Here is a 12,567-nt window from a genome sequence, read left to right as displayed (position 1 = left end):
AAGACAAGAAGGCCTCTAACAAGTGGGTAGCTGACATAATAACCCATTTGCCCCTCACATCTACCACCAAAAACTTCTTGGAGAAGATAAGGAGGGCTTATGAATTTCTTTTGACTAAGGGTAAGAGCAAGATTTTTTGTTCAGAATGCCTTTGTTTGAAACATATATTTGAGAAAAATTGAAAAATATATTTGAATGACCTCAACAGAACAGCAGCCCAACACTGACCCATCAGCAGAGCCTGATAACCCCACCATGGAGCAGGGTGACAGCCCCGTCGAGGGTATGGGCCACAGCCAGGACGAGGAGCAGCACAGCAGCCTCACCATGGAGCAACGTGACCACACCTAGGAGACTGTATTTGTCCTGAACCTTGTCCCTTGTCCGTCTCTCTTCTTCTTCTTGTTCTACCTCTACCACTGTTGCAGCAATGAAGAAGAGGAAGAGAGGAAATGACTCCCAGTTAAAAAAGGAGGGGCTTAAGAAGAAAAAGGGTAAGTTTTGTTTTGCATGTGTAACCCACCTCAGCTATAACTGTTGATGATAAAGACTGGGAGATACAGATATGTTTATTCTATCGGTGCACTAATTACCTCATGGGCCAGGAACCAGAAGTCTAGATCGCTATGGGAGAAAGGAGTATTAGCAATATGCATTGAGTGACAGAATAAAGAATTCACACAACCAACAGGTGCGTTTTAAAGGTATTATATTGTGTTGATTTAAAGAACAAAACAAAAAAAATAAAAAAATAGACCAAAGTAATTTAAATTGTCAGCGACACATGAGATGTTAACAACAGTTGGCAATAAATCCAGCCACAGAACAAATCACAGTCTCTGTTTTGGGTAGCTCGCCACGACTACTGAGGTTCCCGTCTACCTTTACAAAATGGGAGGAATCCCAGCAGAAGAAGAAGAAGTTTTCATGCAGCTCTCAACCCAGGAATCCATACAAAGGAAAAAGACCCAGAGAGGATTACTGTAATATTCATATAAATAAAATATACTTTTAAATGTAAATAAATGCATATAAACACGATTCATATATGTACATTGTAACATTGTTTCCTAATAATTATTTTTAACTTCTCTAAATGAACTGAACACATTTCTCTATATTAACATAAAACATTTTCTTTTATCGCCGCTCACTCTCAGAGAAAACACACAGAGTGGGGGTAATGTAAGTAAAACACTGTAATATAAAACATTTTTATATCTTTTTAAACACAACATACATGAAATGAATGCCTCATTAATCCATATTAATATTAGCAGATGCACATTTCAACTTCATCAGACTAACATTCAAATAAGTTGACTCACCAGAGGCTCAAGCATCACACACACACACACACACTCCGGACACAAGGCAGAATACACGGCTCTCATCTGTCCAAGTTTTGCTTTAGAAGAGACAGGGACACGGGAGTTCAGTAATGTGTAAGCTCACAATAACATTTAGCCAAATATACGTGGCTAATGGCATGATCTAGTGCCACGGATGCTAATAACACAACTTACGTTGTCTTCCGTTTCCGTCACAAAACACACAGTCCGCTAATCGCAAATATGCCACCTGCCCAGAATTTCGAGTAAAAAAAAAGCAAGCTATGAAAACCAAGTATGTGGAAGACCGTCACTACCACAAACAGAGACTGTTGTCATACAAGAGGTATTATGCCAATCCTCATGTTCAAGACAAAAAGAAAGAAAGAATGGCAAGAAGATACAAAACAGATCCTGATTTTCAGAGCAGACTAAAAAAATACATAGCTCTGAGATACAGAGATCCTGATTTTCAGAGTAGACACAAAAAACACATGGCCCAGAGATACAAAACTAATCCGGATGTCAGCGAGAGCAAGAAAGCATACAACACAAGAAGGTATGCACGTGACCAGAAATACAGGCTCAAAAAGATGACAACTGTTCACACGAGATATCACAGTGACCCAGACTTCAGACTGCACCATAAACGGAGCTGTGCCCAACACAGAAGAAACAAGTTGGCTTCGAATGCAACCTTTCAAATTACAGGTTGCAGCGTGCAATGAAAATAAACGCAAAATACAAGCTCTTCAGACACCGCCAGCAGAAAACGCCAAAGCCTGTTGTCGACCCTGTGATGGAAGCGGCGATATTTGCATTCCGTGAAACCATTCACCAGGGACCCACACGTGTCTGCACAGTCTGCCATCGACTCCTCTTTCCCAATCAAGTCAAGCAGTGCAACAGATCCAATGTTGCACTGTATGTGAAAAACACCTGTGGCATCTGCTTGCTTGACGGGTAAGTATGTTCACGTGTGTGGCGGCGAATGCTCAGCGCCTTGCACCGTTCCAGAGGAGAGACTGCAGGAGTGGATCTGCCCGACTTGTGACGGACACCTGACGAGAAGACAGATGCCATCCATGGCCGTGGCCAACAAGCTGGAGTTAGCACCCATCCCCCCCGAGCTAGCTGATCTGAATGTGCTTGAAAGGCAGTTGATTGCAAAAATCCTGCCTTTTGCGAAGATTGTTGCCTTGCCCAAAGGTCAGCAAAGAGCAGTACGCGGTGCTGTCGTGTGTGTGCCGTCAGAGGTGGAAACAACCGTCAACTGTCTCCCAAGACCCAACCCTGAAGCCCAGCTGCTGCAGGTCAAGCTGAAGAGACACATCAGGTACAAAGGTCATCAACACTTCTACACGGTCAACATGAAGAATGTGCTAGCTGGACTAGCAACACTGAAGGAGACACACTCTGAATATCATGAGATCAATATCGACGAGAGTGCAACCTTTGAAAGTCTCCACGATGACCGTGAAGAAGAGGACCAAGTACAGGTGAGTCATTCTGAAGCTGCTGCACAGCCCCAGCAGAGCAACGCTTCAGAGGGAGAAAAGGAAGACGTTGCACCCACTTCGGCGGCAGGTGAACAGGAGCAGCTCAGACCTGGGTTGGCCCTGGACACTTGCATGCAGCCCCCTGACATGGCACAGGAAATACTCTCCTACGGTAGTGGGATATTTAGTATTGCCCCCGCCCAAGGCAACAGACCCGTAGGCATTTTTACCATACCCAAATTAGAATCCATGGCATTTCCTGTGCAGTTCCAAACAGGACAAAACACATTGGACGAAATTAGAGCGATCAAATTGTCACCAAGTATTTATTTTAACGTAAGACTCTTTTCTGCCGACTTCAGATTCGCAGGCGACCAGTCTTACCTTTTCTTTGCCCAGTTTGTCACGGAAACTCATTTGGCTAACAGCAGCATGTCCATCCAAATGCGCAAAGGCAAGACCAAGTCAAAAGATGGTCGCAGGATTTCCAACCGCATGCTGCAGGACAAAAATGAGGTGGAAAAATTGATCCAAAATCAGGACGTGACGCGCTTCATGCAGCCCCTGAGAGGAACTCCAGCTTATTGGAACAAAACGCTGAAGGACCTCCACGCTATGGCCAGACAGTTGGGCAAGCCAACATTCTTCCTCACGTTTTCAGCTGCCGAAATGAGATGGCCTGAAGTCATAGAGGGGATCAAAGCTCAACAGGGTGAAGGTGTGCATTTTTCTGAGCTGGACTGGAACGCCAAGTGTGACATTCTCCGGAGTAATCCTGTCACTGTCATGCAGATGTTTGAGAAGAGAGTGGATGCGCTCATGACGAGCCTGACCATGTCTCCTGCTCAACCCATCGGTTAAGTGAAGGATTACTTCTATCGTGTGGAGTTTCAAGCCCGAGGAAGCCCACACATTCACATGCTGGTTTGGATCAAAGACGCACCAGTGTTGGGAGAATGCATGGACGAGGATGTGTACCGATTCGTCGACCGGTACATATCGTGTGAGAAGCCCGACCCAGACACGGACCCCGAGCTGCACAAAATTGTTTCTGAGGTGCAAGTGCACAGCAGAAACCACTCCAAGTCGTGCAAGAAGGGCAATGTGGAGTGCAGATTCGGGTTCCCTAAATTGCCCATGGACAAAACCATTCTGACATACGACACCCCCAACCCCGACGAAGAGGACGACAAAGACGATGACAATGACGGTGGAAAGGATGACCATGAGGAGCAGAGCAGGCGTGGAAACGAAGCCAAAAGTGCTGTCAAAAAGAAGGCCGCACTTGTGAAAAAACCCGAGAGAGGCCCGGGACAAACTGAAGCCACTGAGGAACCTGCTGTGTGATCCCAATGCTTCATTCGCACCTTGACGGAGCTGCATGAGAAATGCAATCTCACTCATTAGCAATACTTGGATGCTGTGTTTGATCTGACAATCGGAAGTGTGCTTTACATCAAACGCCGCCACAATGATTGTTGAATCAACGCATACAATCCAGTGTTGCTCAGGGCATGGAACGCCAACATGGACATCCAGTATGTCATTGACGACTACAGCTGCATGGCATACATGATGTCCTACCTGTCCAAACCTGAGCATGAGATGACCGAGCACCTCAAGTCAGTCGTCAGTGACGTGAAGAAGAGGAACGTCAACGAGCGCGACGAGATGAAGCTGATCATGCAGGCCTACTCCAAACACCGAGAGGTCAGCTCTCAAGAGGCCGTGGCACGGACATGCTGCTTGCCTTTAAAGAAATGCACCCGGAATATTGTCTTTGTCCAGACTGATGACAATGCTCTGAAAATGAGTCACCCGATGAGCCGGTTGAAGAACATGTCACCAGAGGCAGAGGAAGTGTGGATGTCTGGTGTGCCAGAGAAATACGAGGTAAGACCCGCTGCAGTTTTTCTACCTCGTCTCTGGCGGAGCTGGCTGTGGCAAATCCCACCTCATCAAGTCAATACACCAGGAAGCCACCAAAATCCTGCGCCAGCTGCCCAAAATCCGCAACCTCGCCGACATGTCCCAGCCCACTGTGTTGCTCACAGCATTCACTGGCACGGCGGCGTTCAACATCTTGGGTAAAACCTTGCACGCCATCCTGAAGCTGCCAAGGAACCTGAAGCCGCCATACCAGGGCCTTGGGAATGCACTGGACGAGGTGAGAGCAACGCTGGCGAACGCAGAGATTCTCGTCATCGACGAAATCTCGATGGTTTCAAAGGAGCTGTTTGCCTACGTCCACTGGAGACTCCAGCAGATCAAAGGCAACAGGAAACCATTTGGAGGGATGTCTATTCTGGCAGTGGGAGACTTTTACCAGTTGCCACCCCCCGGTAAAGCCAAACCACTGTGCGTGTATGAGGAGACTGTGTTGGATCTCTGGAAAGATTACTTCCAGATGGTCAATCTCACAGAGATCATGCGCCAGAAAGACATCCTCGCGTTCGCACAACTGCTCAACAGGATTAGGGTGAAGCCAAAGACGGAGCCACTCGCCAGTGAAGACGGAACCTTGCTCGCCACAGTCGCCACTGACGTCAGTGATTGTCCACCTCAAGCGCTGCACATTTTTGCGACGAACAAAGAGGTGGACGCCCACAATGCCGCCACAGTCGCTGCCTTCCACCGAGACATCGTTAACATTCCGGCAGATAACTACAAAAAAAATCCCCGGACTGGATGCATGCAGGCCTATGCGCAGCAGAGACCTGCCTGACATCTTGCAAGCTGCTGCGGGAGTGCGCGTCATGGTCACGAGAAATCTCGACGTCGAAGATGGACTTGTCAATGGGACGTTTGGAACGATCGCACACATTGTGACCAGACCCGGATCGCACGGAAAGACGACCGTGACGCTGCTTGGACTCCAACTGGATAATCCTTCGGCGGGTCAGAGATTCCGGAAAAAGATCCTGGGGCCATCTGACAATCTGGCCTACATTGAAAAATGGGAGGAAAAAATTAGTCACAAAAGAATGGTGCGACGACAGTTCCCAATGAAGCTAGCCTTTGCATGCACAGCCCACAAAGTGCAAGGCATGACCCTACAGTCGGCGGTGGTAAGTCTGAAGCGCGTGTTTGAGCCCGGAATGGCCTATGTGGCCCAGAGTCGGACCACATCGCTTCAAGGACTGAACGTCACCGACTTTGAGGAAAGTAAAATCTATGCAGATCCTGTGGGAAATAACCAGTCTTTCCTCTGTTTCCTGTAGTGGTTAAGATAACTATCTACGAACAGTCAAGCTGTGAATGGAGGCTGGGGAAAGTGTATGATAAGGAAGGGTCAACGTAAGGGTTCCACATAATGGTATCTGTTAGTCGTCGTAAACATTAGGTAACATCTAATGGGGTCATAAACGTTATTTCTTGTGTCTGCTTTTGTTTTACTTTGATGTTTCTGTATAAATGGTAGAGCCTTCTTGAGAAACGAGAGAGAACATTCAGACCTTCTTGGTGACAGGGTCTCTCCTTTATGCATGAAGTAAAGAGATGATTCACTGAACACTGATGACTCCAGAATTTCTTTCACAATCTTCACATCACGTCTGCACTCGAGGGTATGAGCAGAGCTTCATTCCACGGTGTAATGCCACTCGTGCACCGCGTCCCATTGGCAGAGCAAACCATTTTCACGGTCATCCACCACAACACAGAAGGACTGACCTGTCACATGGACGACATCAGAGCCCATCATGAACTCAGGCTCGCTGATGTTTTGTGTGTGACAGAAACACATTTGTCCGGATCCGTTGTGCCCCAGACGTTACACTTGGACGGGTACAACGTGTTCATGCGTAACAGACACACGTCGTACACACACTACACAGACATGGCTACAAAGGATGGAGGTGGGGTCGCAGTGTACTGTCGGAATAATCTTCGGGCTGAGGCCCGTCGATACATCCAAAACGTCACAGATCTGGAATTTGTTGTCGTCAAAGTTGAGGGACCAGTCAAAGCGTTAATCGCGACTGTGTACAAGCCTCCAAATTACAGTCTGGCCAAGTTCCTGCCAAACTTGCAAAGCCTCTTGGACAGTTTGGACATGATGAATCACCAGCCTGTCATTGTTTGTGGGGACTTTAACGAGGACCTACTTTCAGGAGGCAAGAAATCCATCAGAGAGGTGTTTCAGTCCAGAGGCTTTACCCAACTAATAACAACGGCAACGACGGAAAAGCAGACACTGCTCGACCACATCTACATCTCACAGCCACAAACATGCCTCCAGGCTGGTGTACTGCAGACATACTACAGTTATCACCAGCCAGTGTACTGTGTTCTGAATGTGTAAAACCAGCCAATACATACTGCGACATGTTTTTATATGAACTATTTATTGTGTATGTGTATTTATTTATTTATTTATTATGCACAAATGTGGATCATTGTGTATGGGTGCAAGTAGAGGCATCTGGCATGTCCTCCATTGCTCACATATTTTTAACTAACTTATTTGTGTTGATGATTGTAAATATGTGATTGACCATGTATTGGTATGTATTGGCTGGTTATAGCGTGTGTGTCTATATGTTGTGTTTAATGACAAATTGTGTTGGCCCGGTAATATAATGTTTTGTGTGGGGAGTGGGGGTCGGGAGGGAATCGGCGACAAAGAGAAGAGACTGGCTGAAGGAGGAACCTGGACCCTCCATGAAGAAGTCCAGGTAACACACACACATTTGTTTTAACATTTTTTTTGACGAAGAACATCAAGGACCAACAACAAAAACAAAGATAAGTATTATTTTCTATTTGCTAATCAACCCACGGCAAAAGGCTTCGCTCTCTGCACTGAGGATGAAACTCAGACGCTTGAATATCTGACTCTCTCACATAAAACAATAACAGCACCACTACACATGTTGCACGTTGACAGCGTGTACAACACGTGAACTCCGTCGTGAACTCCTCATGTCACCCGTATATTGTACACTTTGAGAAAGGCACATTCGACACACTTGAAATGAACAAAATATTCCTTTTAAGCAGATATAAACAAACATTATGTATATATATATATTTTTTTTAAATATATTTATTGACATATTTTGGATTTAAATCATAAATCATATTTATTCATTTGGTGTAAGATTATTTTAAATCAAACTCTATTTGTCCGTCACATAAAATAATATGAATTTCTTAATTTATTGATCTGACCAATTAACTGGTAAGTGGACTTCTAATAAGGGCCTAGTAACCTGGGTTACACATGCATTAATAAATTGGCTCCCAGACTCATTTGACTTTGGGCAATTATTGGTTGGAAAAGCCAGGCTTCATTCGGGTCATTGAATCAGGATCCAGTACACAATATTCTATTCTTCTATATTTAATGACCTGAGTGTTGGTTGGCACTCTGAAGCGGCCACAGTTTACATTAACATTAACCAGAGACATGATTAATGTTGATTTCTGACTTGTCTTTGCTAACTTGCAGTGATCAGTAGTGAAGCCACATGCAGTCGCATTACCAAAATGCATCTTGTCCAAACAGTTAATCTCACCTCTCAAAGCAGCAAAACATTTCATGCGTCAAAATCAGCTTGTTGGACCAAAACACTGGCAACAATTCTCAGCCAGAAAACACACACTGTCACACGTAACACATTGTAACAACTAGCAGAAATTGAGTAAAGGTACGCACCAAGCAAAGGAAAACAAATGTTTTCATTTCTCTGTGTATCACATAAGCCGTTTCCTCATTGATTCAGTCCATCAAAGAATTGGCATGGAAGCGCATTCATTGTCCAGCAAAAGCCCAGCATAATGCATGTACAAGTACACTACAATGTTTATTGTGTATATAATGTATGATCTCAGTTTTTGACACGTAGGATCAACTAACTATTTGTTACACGTTAAGAATATTATTTCATTTGCTTCCATTTCCTTTGTCTATATCTCTGTGTCAAGTCATTTACAGTACTTTTGAAAGCAAAAACAAGTTGATGAAATTCCAGGGCTGCAACTATAATAATTACACAACAAAGCAACACGTGTAGTATAATGATTTATACTGTACAGGAATGTGACGCTTCTAGTCCTTCCTCTCTCCTGGATTTGGCAGCTGTTTGGAATGATTATTTCATTTTATCTTGGATTCATTTATACTAAGATATTTTCTACATATATATATTTCAACATGGTTAGTGCAGAAATTCAAGAACTCTAAGTGTTTTGAATATGTTTTAACAGTTATGAAAACAGTAAACATTAAGTTTATGAAGAGTTTTGACAATGTGACTTCAGTCCTATGAAAACCCAGTGCGGTTCATCTTGCAGTGTGGCGAAAACAAAGGACAAAACAGAATACAGATCACCTAACATAAATCCACTTCTTGACTAAAAAGTCAGTACTTTGATATTTGATGAAGCTACAAAGCATTGCATTCATGGCTTCATAAACTTTTCTTCTCTTTTCCTCATATTAGGTTGTCGAAAATGTAGTAGACAGAAAATATTCCAGTTTGGCTCAATTTCTGGGAGAAGGATACATGAGGTAAGATTTTATAGCATGTTCATTTTCTATATTCTTCATTTGGTTTCTTGTTTGTCTCAGTGAGTCATTCTTGCCTTTCAAAGATACAACTATCCAGTGGTTGTATGAACAGCTCAAATGATTGTTCCTTATCTGTGTGTGTGTAGGGGAAAGAAGAAGTGAAAGTGTGCTGGTTGCCTTGCTCTATGTGCTAAGACTTCATACACAATTGTTCTATCTCCACTACTGTTTCATGAAGAGTCCAAGAAAGTGTTGCAGCATGTTTGTAGGACCATAACAAAAGTAGCACATGTGTCATGTATTTGCTGCACCTCCTGTTTGAACTTGGTGAGCCCATGGTAGCTGAGAGCTATCCTCACAATTGTGGGGAAAAGAGGTGTAGTGCCTGGGGTAGATAGGTTGTAGGAACCTATTCCAGCAGCATTTTGCAGTGAGGATGAGAGCAGTGTCAGCAGCGATATTAGAATACATGAAGGATAACAGGGCAGGAAGAAGCAGTAAGAAAGATGAGGAAGAGGAGAAGACTTAGGAATAGCAGTGGGAATTTTAGGGAACTCCATTTCCATTTCCAGAAGGAGAGTTACCTTAAACTACATGACTCTGTGAACAGAACCTGATGGCCGGCAGGTTTTCTTCAACAAACCATTGGTTTCTCTGTGTATCACATAAGCTGTTTCCTGATTGATTCAGTCCATAAAAACATTGATTCCATCTCTTGATTATATTTCTCAACTCAGCATAATGCATGTGCTTTTTTTTATAAGTTCCACTACAATGTTTATTGTGTATATAATGTAAGATCTCAGTTTTAAAATTCTAAATGGGTGTGAAGCGTTACTAACTATTTGTTTCTTTCACTCAGGATGTAAATGTTCCCACTGTTCGCCAGAATAGAATTTATACAATGAAGAAAAAATACAATCCAAATCATATTTGTGATAAGCCTATATGTTAATATTTCTGAGTGAAGAAGAAACAATGACTCTCTTAAATAGACTGTGAATAGCAAATCTTGATTCAAGGAAATGTAAGTATGTTCCATGATTAACTAATGGAACACAGAATCAAACTTTATTGTGAAGTTATTGATACTTTTGACCAATGTAACTGTTTTATTTACAGAGAAATCTTCTCAATCTGCATATACATGCATTAGAATGGTAGTATCAGAGATCCATTTCTGAAGGCTTTTTTTGTTTACCATTGTCACGTGGGCTGTAACGGGGACGTAACAACCATGAACATGAATTCCGTCAGGTTCAACCAACTCAGAGTTTCAGTCCTGAATCCGACAACTTGAGAGAGAGAAAATACATGGGGTGCATGTGGTGTGACATGGCTGCTGCAGCATGCCCGATTATACAGTATCTAATTGAAAGTGTTACATGGCTTTTGGAGCCACGACCCTACTGAATGTTTCCACAGCTCATGTCTTTTTCTTCTCGACGTGCAGCTATGCAGCCCTCCGACATCAAACAGTGTAGAAAACAAGTACAATCTGTTTCAAATGATGAAGATAAATACCTCATTGTACCAGAAGGCAAGTGAAGTAGCCAAGCTTCTAAAACCTTCAGAACAAACTTCATTATGACTTAGCTCAACTCAACATGCACACATTGAAGCTGGCAGCAACCACAGGCCACTGACTGTAGCAAGTGAAGTAGCCAAGCTTCTAAAACCTTCAGAACAAACTTCATTATGACTTAGCTCAACTCAACATGCACACATTGAAGCTGGCAGCAACCACAGGCCACTGACTGTAGCAGGTCAAACAAACCCATTGCATCCTGCATATGTACACGTCCCATCCATTTCCCATGTATTTTAGCTGTTAGGCTCAGAGTTTCCTGCTTTCTGAAACAGCCTCAAACCTTTTCTAGTGTTTTTCTTTTTTTTTACGCAGAGCATAATAAAAAAACATTGCACAAAAGTCATGTGTCTGTGTGTTACAGGCCAAGGTGTTTTTCTTTCAATCTCATCAAGAATACAGAATACTCAAATGTTGAAACTCACTCTGTTTCTTCAAGTGTTCATGTCATAGCTCCTTATTAGACCACATAACCGACCTTTGACCCTGACCCCAAAAAGTGGACTTTTTCAATTTCCTCTTCAGTTACATTGAGCCACTTCAACAAACTGAATGTCTGTAAATGAAAACACTCTTAATCATGAATGAAATCCATTCATTTGAGTGTTTTGTTTTGCTTTGTTTAAACATGATCTTAAAGTTTGCACTGTCTGATAACAACTTGTTGTGTTCTGATACTTTGCAGTGGCAAAACCTGGGATGACACATGGGAGCCTGCAAACACATTTGCACAACAACACCACACTGCCACCCCTGAGTCTCCTCCTCCTTCTGGTTCAGTTAGCTGAACCTAACTGGTTGGGCTCTACTCACAGCAGGGGAAAAGAGACAATCGACAGAAATGACTGACACTGAGCTCAAATCAAATACTGTGCTGCAACACGTGTCTTTTGTGTTTATTGAAGGAATGTGTTCATGGATCTTGTGTTCTATGCCATTCACACATCAACCATGTTAAATGACATCTGGTAAACATCAATCATTTATTAAGCTCAACATGTAAGAAAGTCATCATTCTTATACTTCAAGTACCAGCACACTAGGGCTATTGAGTGTTTAGGCTTGCTGAACTTCAGTTAAGTGTTGGCACAGTGCATGTACCCAGTATATGTTTGTGTTTCTTCCAGACAGTTGACACACATTAAATGTCGGAAACGACATTCCGGAAATGTCGGAAACGTGGATTAATGAGGATAAAGGCGCAGATTTTTACCTGGATGGATACAAATTGGTCAACGTTAACAGAAGACATAAAGGTGGGGGAGGAGTGGCCCTGTTCATTAACAATAACATTGAGTATGAGATTGTACACAATATGTCTGAAGCTGTTGAACATGTAATGGAATGTGTGACAATTGAAATCTGTGTGACGAAAGGCAGAAATATAGTGTTAAGCTGTGTTTATAGAGCACCAGACTCTAGGATAGAGGATTTCAATGAATGTGTGGGAAGGATGTTTTCAGGGACTAGCCAAAAGAGGGTTTTTATCTGTGGCGATGTGAACATTGACTTACTCAACCCGAAACGAAATACGATGATTGATGACTTCATTAATATGATGTATACGATGGGCCTACAACCCCTCATTACACGTCCAAGCAGGTTCACGACACACAGTGCGACCCTAATTGATAA

The 12,567-nt window shown here is 43.2% G+C and overlaps 1 long non-coding RNA gene across 1 annotated transcript; it reads left to right on the top strand.

Moving 5' to 3' along the window:
• Positions 1-393: 393 nt before the first annotated feature.
• On the top strand, positions 394-12,340 carry LOC122764120. Its single transcript, XR_006359530.1, has 3 exons — positions 394-494; positions 9,277-9,344; positions 11,618-12,340. It is a non-coding gene; the product is annotated as an uncharacterized LOC122764120 (long non-coding RNA).
• Positions 12,341-12,567: the final 227 nt, after the last annotated feature.

Source organism: Solea senegalensis, unplaced genomic scaffold, assembly GCF_019176455.1.
Source record: "Solea senegalensis isolate Sse05_10M unplaced genomic scaffold, IFAPA_SoseM_1 scf7180000017243, whole genome shotgun sequence".
Taxonomy (NCBI): domain Eukaryota; kingdom Metazoa; phylum Chordata; class Actinopteri; order Pleuronectiformes; family Soleidae; genus Solea; species Solea senegalensis.
This window is presented reverse-complemented; position numbering and strand designations above follow the sequence as displayed.